Below are 13,565 nucleotides of genomic sequence, written 5' to 3' on the forward strand. Positions count from 1 at the left end.
TTATATGATGTGTTCATATTTGACATAGAACTTTGTCATGGTTTGGTTGTGACTCCAATGTGTACAGGCTAGACAAGATCATAGACTGTAAACCAGTTCTGATGTATTCAGCTCTTGGTTAATATGTAGCATTATGACTAGGCTGTGGGTCATATGTGAGAAACAAGTGTGGACCACTCATGTCATTCCATGTGGTAGGTGGGTCAGAATAAAAATGCATAGTGGCCCAAATTTGGGTGAGTGCTGGTTTATTTGGTCTATTTTTGGCTGACACTTGGCACTGTGTTGGTTTGGTTGTGGCCCACTTCTGGCAAACAACTGTGGACCACATTTGTGCCATCATTCCAAGTGGTATATGGGCCAGAATAAAAATGTACAGTGGTGGCCCACATTTGGGTGAGTGCTGGTTTATTTGGTCATGGCTGACATTTGGCACTGTGTTGGTTTGGTTGTGGCCCACTTCTAGCAAACAGCTGTGGACCACTCATGTGCCATCATTCCATGTGGGATGTGGGCCAGAATAAAAATGTACAGTGGTGGCCCACATTTGGGTGAGTGCTGGTTTATTGCGTGTCGGCTGACATTTGGCACTGTGTTGGTTTGGTTGTGGCCCACTTCTGGCAAACAACTGTGGACCACCCTTGTGCCATCTTCCCATGCCGTACTTGGGCCAGAATAAAAGTGTACAGTGGCCCACATTCGGTTGATTGCTGGTTTATTTGGCCTGTTTTTGGTTGACATCTGGCATTGTGATGGCTTGGTTGTGGCCCACTTTTGGCAAACAGGAGCGGACCTCCCAAGTGACATCATTCCATGCGGTATGTGGACCGGATGAACATGTCAGGTGTGGGCCAGATATGGGCCAAAAGAATTTTGCTATCTGGGTTGTTTCCCAGTTTATGTTTCTTAACCCCTGTGTTTTGTTAATTGGTTTGCCCGGGGGAGGGGCCAAGGGGGTATTTAAAGAGAGCTCGGCTCACTTGAAGGAAGGATTCGGCTGAGTGGCATGTGGATGACAGTTGCTGCCTGTTCCTTGTAAATATTTTTTTTACTCTGTCATATTGTAAATATTCCTGCGTTTTTTTTGTTGCTTTGCCACCTGTGGGTATTTTTGTCTTTGGGTTGTTGGTGTAATAAAAAGAAAATCACCAAACTAAAGTTTGCCGACTGGGCCATCATCTTTCCAAACCAGCGTTTCAAAGTATCGAACCCCGACAATTTGGATCTTCTTCATGGCAAAGGAGTTTTTACCTGGAATTTAATTCATTAAGGGTGAAAAGTGGCTTATGTCAAAAATGAGCGTTTCAGAGCGAGAGGAGCCTGTTTTAGCACTGTACAGTCGCCTAAGCTGCATTTCACTGAAAAAAGGTCTTTCAAACAGGTTTTCTAGCCTGAACTGGTTGAATTTGGATCTTCTTCATGGCAAAGGAGTTTTTACCTGGAATTTCATTCATTAAGGGTGAAAAGTGGCTTATGTCAAAAATAAGCGTTTCAGAGCGATAGGAGGCTGTTTTAGCACTGTACAGTCGCCTAAGGCTGAAAAGTGGCTTATGTGAAAAATGAGCGTTTCAGAGCGAGAGCAGCCTGTTTTTGCACTAAGCTGCATTTCACTGAAAAAAGGTCTTTCAAACAGGTTTACTAGCCTGAACTGGTTGAATTTGGATCTTCTTCATGGCAAAGGAGTTTTTACCTGGAATTTAATTCATTAAGGCTGAAAAGTGGGTTATGTCAAAAATGAGCGTTTCAGAGCAATAGGAGGCTGTTTTAGCACTGTACAGTCGCCTAAGCTGCATTTCACTGAAAAAAGGTCTTTCAAACAGGTTTACTAGCCTGAACTGGTTGAATTTGGATCTTCTTCATGGCAAAGGAGTTTTTACCTGGAATTTCATTCATTAAGGGTGAAAAGTGGCTTATGTGAAAAATGAGCGTTTCAGATCGATAGGAGGCTGTTTTAGCACTGTACAGTCGCCTAAGCTGCATTTCACTGAAAAAAGGTCTTTCAAACAGGTTTACTAGCCTGAACTGGTTGAATTTGTATCTTCTTCATGGCAAAGGAGTTTTTACCTGGAATTTCATTCATTAAGGGTGAAAAGTGGCTTATGTCAAAAATGAGCGTTTCAGAGCGATAGGAGGCTGTTTTAGCCTAAGGCTGAAAAGTGGCTTATGTGAAAAATGAGCGTTTCAGAGCGAGAGCAGCCTGTTTTTGCACTAAGCTGCATTTCACTGAAAAAAGGTCTTTCAAACAGGTTTACTAGCCTGAACTGGTTGAATTCGTATCTTCTTCATGGCAAAGGAGTTTTTACCTGGAATTTCATTCATTAAGGGTGAAAAGTGGCTTATGTGAAAAATGAGCGTTTCAGAGCGAGAGCAGCCTGTTTTTGCACTAAGCTGCATTTCACTGAAAAAAGGTCTTTCAAACAGGTTTACTAGCCTGAACTGGTTGAATTTGGATCTTCTTCATGGCAAAGGAGTTTTTACCTGGAATTTCATTCATTAAGGGTGAAAAGTGGCTTATGTCAAAAATGAGCGTTTCAGAGCGATAGGAGGCTGTTTTAGCGCTGAAAAGTGGCTTATGTGAAAAATGAGCGTTTCAGAGCGAGAGCAGCCTGTTTTTGCACTAAGCTGCATTTCACTGAAAAAAGGTCTTTCAAACAGGTTTACTAGCCTGAACTGGTTGAATTTGGATCTTCTTCATGGCAAAGGAGTTTTTACCTGGAATTTCATTCAATAAAGGTGAAAAGTGGCTTATGTCAAAAATGAGCGTTTCAGAGCGATTGGAGGCTGTTTTAGCGCTGAAAAGTGGCTTATGTGAAAAATGAGCGTTTCAGAGCGAGAGCAGCCTGTTTTTGCACTAAGCTGCATTTCACTGAAAAAAGGTCTTTCAAACAGGTTTACTAGCCTGAATGAGTTTTTACCTGGAATTTCATTCATTAAGGCTGAAAAGTGGCTTATGTCAAAAATGAGCGTTTCAGAGCGATAGGAGGCTGTTTTAGCACTGTGCAGTCGCCTATAAGGCTGAAAAGTGGCTTATGTGAAAAATGAGCGTTTCAGAGCGATTGGAGGCTGTTTTAGCGCTGAAAAGTGGCTTATGTGAAAAATGAGCGTTTCAGAGCGAGAGCAGCCTGTTTTTGCACTAAGCTGCATTTCACTGAAAAAAGGTCTTTCAAACAGGTTTACTAGCCTGAACTGGTTGAATTTGGATCTTCTTCATGGCAAAGGAGTTTTTACCTGGAATTTCATTCATTAAAGGTGAAAAGTGGCTTATGTCAAAAATGAGCGTTTCAGAGCGATTGGAGGCTGTTTTAGCGCTGAAAAGTGGCTTATGTGAAAAATGAGCGTTTCAGAGCGAGAGCAGCCTGTTTTTGCACTAAGCTGCATTTCACTGAAAAAAGGTCTTTCAAACAGGTTTACTAGCCTGAACTGGTTGAATTTGGATCTTCTTCATGGCAAAGGAGTTTTTACCTGGAATTTCATTCATTAAAGGTGAAAAGTGGCTTATGTCAAAAATGAGCGTTTCAGAGCGATTGGAGGCTGTTTTAGCGCTGAAAAGTGGCTTATGTGAAAAATGAGCGTTTCAGAGCGAGAGGAGGCTGTTTTTGCACTGTGCAGTCGCCTATAAGGCTGAAAAGTGGCTTATGTGAAAAATGAGCGTTTCAGAGCGAGAGCAGCCTGTTTTTGCACTACGCTGCATTTCACTGAAAAAAGGTCTTTCAAACAGGTTTACTAGCCTGAATGAGTTTTTACCTGGAATTTCATTCATTAAGGCTGAAAAGTGGCTTATGTCAAAAATGAGCGTTTCAGAGCGATAGGAGGCTGTTTTAGCACTGTACAGTCGCCTAAGGCTGAAAAGTGGCTTATGTGAAAAATGAGCGTTTCAGAGCGAGAGGAGGCTGTTTTTGCACTGTGCAGTCGCCTATAAGGCTGAAAAGTGGCTTATGTGAAAAATGAGCGTTTCAGAGCGATTGGAGGCTGTTTTAGCGCTGAAAAGTGGCTTATGTGAAAAATGAGCGTTTCAGAGCGAGAGCAGCCTGTTTTTGCACTAAGCTGCATTTCACTGAAAAAAGGTCTTTCAAACAGGTTTACTAGCCTGAACTGGTTGAATTTGGATCTTCTTCATGGCAAAGGAGTTTCTACCTGGAATTTCATTCATTAAAGGTGAAAAGTGGCTTATGTCAAAAATGAGCGTTTCAGAGCGATTGGAGGCTGTTTTAGCGCTGAAAAGTGGCTTATGTGAAAAATGAGCGTTTCAGAGCGAGAGCAGCCTGTTTTTGCACTAAGCTGCATTTCACTGAAAAAAGGTCTTTCAAACAGGTTTACTAGCCTGAACTGGTTAAATTTGGATCTTCTTCATGGCAAAGGAGTTTTTACCTGGAATTTAATTCATTAAGGGTGAAAAGTGGGTTATGTGAAAAATGAGCGTTTCAGAGCGAGAGCAGCCTGTTTTTGCACTAAGCTGCATTTCACTGAAAAAAGGTCTTTCAAAAACGGTTTACTAGCCTGAACTGGTTGAATTTGGATCTTCTTCATGGCAAAGGAGTTTTTACCTGGAATTTCATTCATTAAGGGTGAAAAGTGGCTTATGTGAAAAATGAGCGTTTCAGAGCGATAGGAGGCTGTTTTAGCACTGTACACTCGCCTAAGGCTGAAAAGTGGCTTATGTGAAAAATGAGCGTTTCAGAGCGAGAGCAGCCTGTTTTTGCACTAAGCTGCATTTCACTGAAAAAAGGTCTTTCAAACAGGTTTACTAGCCTGAACTGGTTGAATTTGGATCTTCTTCATGGCAAATGAGTTTTTACCTGGAATTTCATTCATTGAGGCTGAAAAGTGGCTTATGTCAAAAATGAGCGTTTCAGAGCGATAGGAGGCTGTTTTAGCACTGTACAGTGGCCTAAGGCTGAAAAGTGGCTTATGTGAAAAATGAGCGTTTCAGAGCGAGAGGAGGCTGTTTTTGCACTGTGCAGTCGCCTATAAGGCTGAAAAGTGGCTTATGTGAAAAATGAGCGTTTCAGAGCGATAGGAGGCTGTTTTAGCAATGTACAGTCGCCTAAGGCTGAAAAGTGGCTTATGTGAAAAATGAGCGTTTCAGAGCGAGAGCAGCCTGTTTTTGCACTAAGCTGCATTTCACTGAAAAAAGGTCTTTCAAACAGGTTTACTAGCCTGAACTGGTTGAATTTGGATCTTCTTCATGGCAAAGGAGTTTTTACCTGGAATTTCATTCATTAAAGGTGAAAAGTGGCTTATGTCAAAAATGAGCGTTTCAGAGCGATTGGAGGCTGTTTTAGCGCTGAAAAGTGGCTTATGTGAAAAATGAGCGTTTCAGAGCGAGAGCAGCCTGTTTTTGCACTAAGCTGCATTTCACTGAAAAAAGGTCTTTCAAACAGGTTTACTAGCCTGAACTGGTTGAATTTGGATCTTCTTCATGGCAAAGGAGTTTTTACCTGGAATTTCATTCATTAAAGGTGAAAAGTGGCTTATGTCAAAAATGAGCGTTTCAGAGCGATTGGAGGCTGTTTTAGCGCTGAAAAGTGGCTTATGTGAAAAATGAGCGTTTCAGAGCGAGAGCAGCCTGTTTTTGCACTAAGCTGCATTTCACTGAAAAAAGGTCTTTCAAACAGGTTTACTAGCCTGAACTGGTTGAATTTGGATCTTCTTCATGGCAAAGGAGTTTTTACCTGGAATTTCATTCATTAAAGGTGAAAAGTGGCTTATGTCAAAAATGAGCGTTTCAGAGCGATTGGAGGCTGTTTTAGCGCTGAAAAGTGGCTTATGTGAAAAATGAGCGTTTCAGAGCGAGAGCAGCCTGTTTTTGCACTAAGCTGCATTTCACTGAAAAAAGGTCTTTCAAACAGGTTTACTAGCCTGAACTGGTTGAATTTGGATCTTCTTCATGGCAAAGGAGTTTTTACCTGGAATTTCATTCATTAAGGCTGAAAAGTGGCTTATGTCAAAAATGAGCGTTTCAGAGCGATAGGAGGCTGTTTTAGCACTGTACAGTCGCCTAAGGCTGAAAAGTGGCTTATGTGAAAAATGAGCGTTTCAGAGCGAGAGGAGGCTGTTTTTGCACTGTGCAGTCGCCTATAAGGCTGAAAAGTGGCTTATGTGAAAAATGAGCGTTTCAGAGCGAGAGCAGCCTGTTTTTGCACTAAGCTGCATTTCACTGAAAAAAGGTCTTTCAAACAGGTTTACTAGCCTGAACTGGTTGAATTTGGATCTTCTTCATGGCAAAGGAGTTTTTACCTGGAATTTCATTCATTAAAGGTGAAAAGTGGCTTATGTCAAAAATGAGCGTTTCAGAGCGATTGGAGGCTGTTTTAGCGCTGAAAAGTGGCTTATGTGAAAAATGAGCGTTTCAGAGCGAGAGCAGCCTGTTTTTGCACTAAGCTGCATTTCACTGAAAAAAGGTCTTTCAAACAGGTTTACTAGCCTGAACTGGTTGAATTTGGATCTTCTTCATGGCAAATGAGTTTTTACCTGGAATTTCATTCATTAAGGCTGAAAAGTGGCTTATGTCAAAAATGAGCGTTTCAGAGCGATAGGAGGCTGTTTTAGCACTGTACAGTCGCCTAAGGCTGAAAAGTGGCTTATGTGAAAAATGAGCGTTTCAGAGCGAGAGGAGGCTGTTTTTGCACTGTGCAGTCGCCTATAAGGCTGAAAAGTGGCTTATGTGAAAAATGAGCGTTTCAGAGCGAGAGCAGCCTGTTTTTGCACTAAGCTGCATTTCACTGAAAAAAGGTCTTTCAAACAGGTTTACTAGCCTGAACTGGTTGAATTTGGATCTTCTTCATGGCAAAGGAGTTTTTACCTGGAATTTCATTCATTAAAGGTGAAAAGTGGCTTATGTCAAAAATGAGCGTTTCAGAGCGATTGGAGGCTGTTTTAGCGCTGAAAAGTGGCTTATGTGAAAAATGAGCGTTTCAGAGCGAGAGCAGCCTGTTTTTGCACTAAGCTGCATTTCACTGAAAAAAGGTCTTTCAAACAGGTTTACTAGCCTGAACTGGTTGAATTTGGATCTTCTTCATGGCAAAGGAGTTTTTACCTGGAATTTAATTCATTAAGGCTGAAAAGTGGGTTATGTCAAAAATGAGCGTTTCAGAGCGATAGGAGGCTGTTTTAGCACTGTACAGTCGCCTAAGGCTGAAAAGTGGCTTATGTGAAAAATGAGCGTTTCAGAGCGAGAGCAGCCTGTTTTTGCACTAAGCTGCATTTCACTGAAAAAAGGTCTTTCAAACAGGTTTACTAGCCTGAACTGGTTGAATTTGGATCTTCTTCATGGCAAATGAGTTTTTACCTGGAATTTAATTCATTAAGGCTGAAAAGTGGGTTATGTCAAAAATGAGCGTTTCAGAGCGATAGGAGGCTGTTTTAGCACTGTACAGTCGCCTAAGGCTGAAAAGTGGCTTATGTGAAAAAGGAGCGTTTCAGAGCGAGAGCAGCCTGTTTTTGCACTAAGCTGCATTTCACTGAAAAAAGGTCTTTCAAACAGGTTTACTAGCCTGAACTGGTTGAATTTGGATCTTCTTCATGGCAAAGGAGTTTTTACCTGGAATTTCATTCATTAAAGGTGAAAAGTGGCTTATGTCAAAAATGAGCGTTTCAGAGCGATTGGAGGCTGTTTTAGCGCTGAAAAGTGGCTTATGTGAAAAATGAGCGTTTCAGAGCGAGAGCAGCCTGTTTTTGCACTAAGCTGCATTTCACTGAAAAAAGGTCTTTCAAACAGGTTTACTAGCCTGAACTGGTTGAATTTGGATCTTCTTCATGGCAAATGAGTTTTTACCTGGAATTTCATTCATTAAGGCTGAAAAGTGGCTTATGTCAAAAATGAGCGTTTCAGAGCGATAGGAGGCTGTTTTAGCACTGTACAGTCGCCTAAGGCTGAAAAGTGGCTTATGTGAAAAATGAGCGTTTCAGAGCGAGAGGAGGCTGTTTTTGCACTGTGCAGTCGCCTATAAGGCTGAAAAGTGGCTTATGTGAAAAATGAGCGTTTCAGAGCGAGAGCAGCCTGTTTTTGCACTAAGCTGCATTTCACTGAAAAAAGGTCTTTCAAACAGGTTTACTAGCCTGAACTGGTTGAATTTGGATCTTCTTCATGGCAAAGGAGTTTTTACCTGGAATTTCATTCATTAAAGGTGAAAAGTGGCTTATGTCAAAAATGAGCGTTTCAGAGCGATTGGAGGCTGTTTTAGCGCTGAAAAGTGGCTTATGTGAAAAATGAGCGTTTCAGAGCGAGAGCAGCCTGTTTTTGCACTGTACAGTCGCCTAAGGCTGAAAAGTGGCTTATGTGAAAAATGAGCGTTTCAGAGCGAGAGGAGGCTGTTTTTGCACTGTGCAGTCGCCTATAAGGCTGAAAAGTGGCTTATGTGAAAAATGAGCGTTTCAGAGCGAGAGCAGCCTGTTTTTGCACTACGCTGCATTTCACTGAAAAAAGGTCTTTCAAACAGGTTTACTAGCCTGAACTGGTTGAATTTGGATCTTCTTCATGGCAAAGGAGTTTTTACCTGGAATTTCATTCATTAAAGGTGAAAAGTGGCTTATGTCAAAAATGAGCGTTTCAGAGCGATTGGAGGCTGTTTTAGCGCTGAAAAGTGGCTTATGTGAAAAATGAGCGTTTCAGAGCGAGAGCAGCCTGTTTTTGCACTAAGCTGCATTTCACTGAAAAAAGGTCTTTCAAACAGGTTTACTAGCCTGAACTGGTTGAATTTGGATCTTCTTCATGGCAAAGGAGTTTTTACCTGGAATTTCATTCATTAAAGGTGAAAAGTGGCTTATGTCAAAAATGAGCGTTTCAGAGCGATTGGAGGCTGTTTTAGCGCTGAAAAGTGGCTTATGTGAAAAATGAGCGTTTCAGAGCGAGAGCAGCCTGTTTTTGCACTAAGCTGCATTTCACTGAAAAAAGGTCTTTCAAACAGGTTTACTAGCCTGAACTGGTTGAATTTGGATCTTCTTCATGGCAAATGAGTTTTTACCTGGAATTTCATTCATTAAGGCTGAAAAGTGGCTTATGTCAAAAATGAGCGTTTCAGAGCGAGAGGAGGCTGTTTTTGCACTGTGCAGTCGCCTATAAGGCTGAAAAGTGGCTTATGTGAAAAATGAGCGTTTCAGAGCGAGAGCAGCCTGTTTTTGCACTACGCTGCATTTCACTGAAAAAAGGTCTTTCAAACAGGTTTACTAGCCTGAACTGGTTGAATTTGGATCTTCTTCATGGCAAAGGAGTTTTTACCTGGAATTTCATTCATTAAAGGTGAAAAGTGGCTTATGTCAAAAATGAGCGTTTCAGAGCGATTGGAGGCTGTTTTAGCGCTGAAAAGTGGCTTATGTGAAAAATGAGCGTTTCAGAGCGAGAGCAGCCTGTTTTTGCACTAAGCTGCATTTCACTGAAAAAAGGTCTTTCAAACAGGTTTACTAGCCTGAACTGGTTGAATTTGGATCTTCTTCATGGCAAAGGAGTTTTTACCTGGAATTTCATTCATTAAAGGTGAAAAGTGGCTTATGTCAAAAATGAGCGTTTCAGAGCGATTGGAGGCTGTTTTAGCGCTGAAAAGTGGCTTATGTGAAAAATGAGCGTTTCAGAGCGAGAGCAGCCTGTTTTTGCACTAAGCTGCATTTCACTGAAAAAAGGTCTTTCAAACAGGTTTACTAGCCTGAACTGGTTGAATTTGGATCTTCTTCATGGCAAATGAGTTTTTACCTGGAATTTCATTCATTAAGGCTGAAAAGTGGCTTATGTCAAAAATGAGCGTTTCAGAGCGATAGGAGGCTGTTTTAGCACTGTACAGTCGCCTAAGGCTGAAAAGTGGCTTATGTGAAAAATGAGCGTTTCAGAGCGAGAGGAGGCTGTTTTTGCACTGTGCAGTCGCCTATAAGGCTGAAAAGTGGCTTATGTGAAAAATGAGCGTTTCAGAGCGAGAGCAGCCTGTTTTTGCACTAAGCTGCATTTCACTGAAAAAAGGTCTTTCAAACAGGTTTACTAGCCTGAACTGGTTGAATTTGGATCTTCTTCATGGCAAAGGAGTTTTTACCTGGAATTTCATTCATTAAAGGTGAAAAGTGGCTTATGTCAAAAATGAGCGTTTCAGAGCGATTGGAGGCTGTTTTAGCGCTGAAAAGTGGCTTATGTGAAAAATGAGCGTTTCAGAGCGAGAGCAGCCTGTTTTTGCACTAAGCTGCATTTCACTGAAAAAAGGTCTTTCAAACAGGTTTACTAGCCTGAACTGGTTGAATTTGGATCTTCTTCATGGCAAAGGAGTTTTTACCTGGAATTTAATTCATTAAGGCTGAAAAGTGGGTTATGTCAAAAATGAGCGTTTCAGAGCGATAGGAGGCTGTTTTAGCACTGTACAGTCGCCTAAGGCTGAAAAGTGGCTTATGTGAAAAATGAGCGTTTCAGAGCGAGAGCAGCCTGTTTTTGCACTAAGCTGCATTTCACTGAAAAAAGGTCTTTCAAACAGGTTTACTAGCCTGAACTGGTTGAATTTGGATCTTCTTCATAGCAAATGAGTTTTTACCTGGAATTTAATTCATTAAGGCTGAAAAGTGGGTTATGTCAAAAATGAGCGTTTCAGAGCGATAGGAGGCTGTTTTAGCACTGTACAGTCGCCTAAGGCTGAAAAGTGGCTTATGTGAAAAATGAGCGTTTCAGAGCGAGAGCAGCCTGTTTTTGCACTAAGCTGCATTTCACTGAAAAAAGGTCTTTCAAACAGGTTTACTAGCCTGAACTGGTTGAATTTGGATCTTCTTCATGGCAAAGGAGTTTTTACCTGGAATTTCATTCATTAAAGGTGAAAAGTGGCTTATGTCAAAAATGAGCGTTTCAGAGCGATTGGAGGCTGTTTTAGCGCTGAAAAGTGGCTTATGTGAAAAATGAGCGTTTCAGAGCGAGAGCAGCCTGTTTTTGCACTAAGCTGCATTTCACTGAAAAAAGGTCTTTCAAACAGGTTTACTAGCCTGAACTGGTTGAATTTGGATCTTCTTCATGGCAAAGGAGTTTTTACCTGGAATTTCATTCATTAAAGGTGAAAAGTGGCTTATGTCAAAAATGAGCGTTTCAGAGCGATTGGAGGCTGTTTTAGCGCTGAAAAGTGGCTTATGTGAAAAATGAGCGTTTCAGAGCGAGAGCAGCCTGTTTTTGCACTAAGCTGCATTTCACTGAAAAAAGGTCTTTCAAACAGGTTTACTAGCCTGAACTGGTTGAATTTGGATCTTCTTCATGGCAAATGAGTTTTTACCTGGAATTTCATTCATTAAGGCTGAAAAGTGGCTTATGTCAAAAATGAGCGTTTCAGAGCGATAGGAGGCTGTTTTAGCACTGTACAGTCGCCTAAGGCTGAAAAGTGGCTTATGTGAAAAATGAGCGTTTCAGAGCGAGAGGAGGCTGTTTTTGCACTGTGCAGTCGCCTATAAGGCTGAAAAGTGGCTTATGTGAAAAATGAGCGTTTCAGAGCGAGAGCAGCCTGTTTTTGCACTAAGCTGCATTTCACTGAAAAAAGGTCTTTCAAACAGGTTTACTAGCCTGAACTGGTTGAATTTGGATCTTCTTCATGGCAAAGGAGTTTTTACCTGGAATTTCATTCATTAAAGGTGAAAAGTGGCTTATGTCAAAAATGAGCGTTTCAGAGCGATTGGAGGCTGTTTTAGCGCTGAAAAGTGGCTTATGTGAAAAATGAGCGTTTCAGAGCGAGAGCAGCCTGTTTTTGCACTAAGCTGCATTTCACTGAAAAAAGGTCTTTCAAACAGGTTTACTAGCCTGAACTGGTTGAATTTGGATCTTCTTCATGGCAAAGGAGTTTTTACCTGGAATTTAATTCATTAAGGCTGAAAAGTGGGTTATGTCAAAAATGAGCGTTTCAGAGCGATAGGAGGCTGTTTTAGCACTGTACAGTCGCCTAAGGCTGAAAAGTGGCTTATGTGAAAAATGAGCGTTTCAGAGCGAGAGCAGCCTGTTTTTGCACTAAGCTGCATTTCACTGAAAAAAGGTCTTTCAAACAGGTTTACTAGCCTGAACTGGTTGAATTTGGATCTTCTTCATGGCAAATGAGTTTTTACCTGGAATTTAATTCATTAAGGCTGAAAAGTGGGTTATGTCAAAAATGAGCGTTTCAGAGCGATAGGAGGCTGTTTTAGCACTGTACAGTCGCCTAAGGCTGAAAAGTGGCTTATGTGAAAAATGAGCGTTTCAGAGCGAGAGCAGCCTGTTTTTGCACTAAGCTGCATTTCACTGAAAAAAGGTCTTTCAAACAGGTTTACTAGCCTGAACTGGTTGAATTTGGATCTTCTTCATGGCAAAGGAGTTTTTACCTGGAATTTCATTCATTAAAGGTGAAAAGTGGCTTATGTCAAAAATGAGCGTTTCAGAGCGATTGGAGGCTGTTTTAGCGCTGAAAAGTGGCTTATGTGAAAAATGAGCGTTTCAGAGCGAGAGCAGCCTGTTTTTGCACTAAGCTGCATTTCACTGAAAAAAGGTCTTTCAAACAGGTTTACTAGCCTGAACTGGTTGAATTTGGATCTTCTTCATGGCAAATGAGTTTTTACCTGGAATTTCATTCATTAAGGCTGAAAAGTGGCTTATGTCAAAAATGAGCGTTTCAGAGCGATAGGAGGCTGTTTTAGCACTGTACAGTCGCCTAAGGCTGAAAAGTGGCTTATGTGAAAAATGAGCGTTTCAGAGCGAGAGGAGGCTGTTTTTGCACTGTGCAGTCGCCTATAAGGCTGAAAAGTGGCTTATGTGAAAAATGAGCGTTTCAGAGCGAGAGCAGCCTGTTTTTGCACTAAGCTGCATTTCACTGAAAAAAGGTCTTTCAAACAGGTTTACTAGCCTGAACTGGTTGAATTTGGATCTTCTTCATGGCAAAGGAGTTTTTACCTGGAATTTCATTCATTAAAGGTGAAAAGTGGCTTATGTCAAAAATGAGCGTTTCAGAGCGATTGGAGGCTGTTTTAGCGCTGAAAAGTGGCTTATGTGAAAAATGAGCGTTTCAGAGCGAGAGCAGCCTGTTTTTGCACTGTACAGTCGCCTAAGGCTGAAAAGTGGCTTATGTGAAAAATGAGCGTTTCAGAGCGAGAGGAGGCTGTTTTTGCACTGTGCAGTCGCCTATAAGGCTGAAAAGTGGCTTATGTGAAAAATGAGCGTTTCAGAGCGAGAGCAGCCTGTTTTTGCACTACGCTGCATTTCACTGAAAAAAGGTCTTTCAAACAGGTTTACTAGCCTGAACTGGTTGAATTTGGATCTTCTTCATGGCAAAGGAGTTTTTACCTGGAATTTCATTCATTAAAGGTGAAAAGTGGCTTATGTCAAAAATGAGCGTTTCAGAGCGATTGGAGGCTGTTTTAGCGCTGAAAAGTGGCTTATGTGAAAAATGAGCGTTTCAGAGCGAGAGCAGCCTGTTTTTGCACTAAGCTGCATTTCACTGAAAAAAGGTCTTTCAAACAGGTTTACTAGCCTGAACTGGTTGAATTTGGATCTTCTTCATGGCAAAGGAGTTTTTACCTGGAATTTCATTCATTAAAGGTGAAAAGTGGCTTATGTCAAAAATGAGCGTTTCAGAGCGATTGGAGGCTGTTTTAGCGCTGAA

The sequence above is a fragment of the Pagrus pagrus genome (genome assembly GCF_965226575.1).
Source record: "Pagrus pagrus genome assembly, contig: HAP1_SCAFFOLD_79, whole genome shotgun sequence".
Taxonomy (NCBI): domain Eukaryota; kingdom Metazoa; phylum Chordata; class Actinopteri; order Spariformes; family Sparidae; genus Pagrus; species Pagrus pagrus.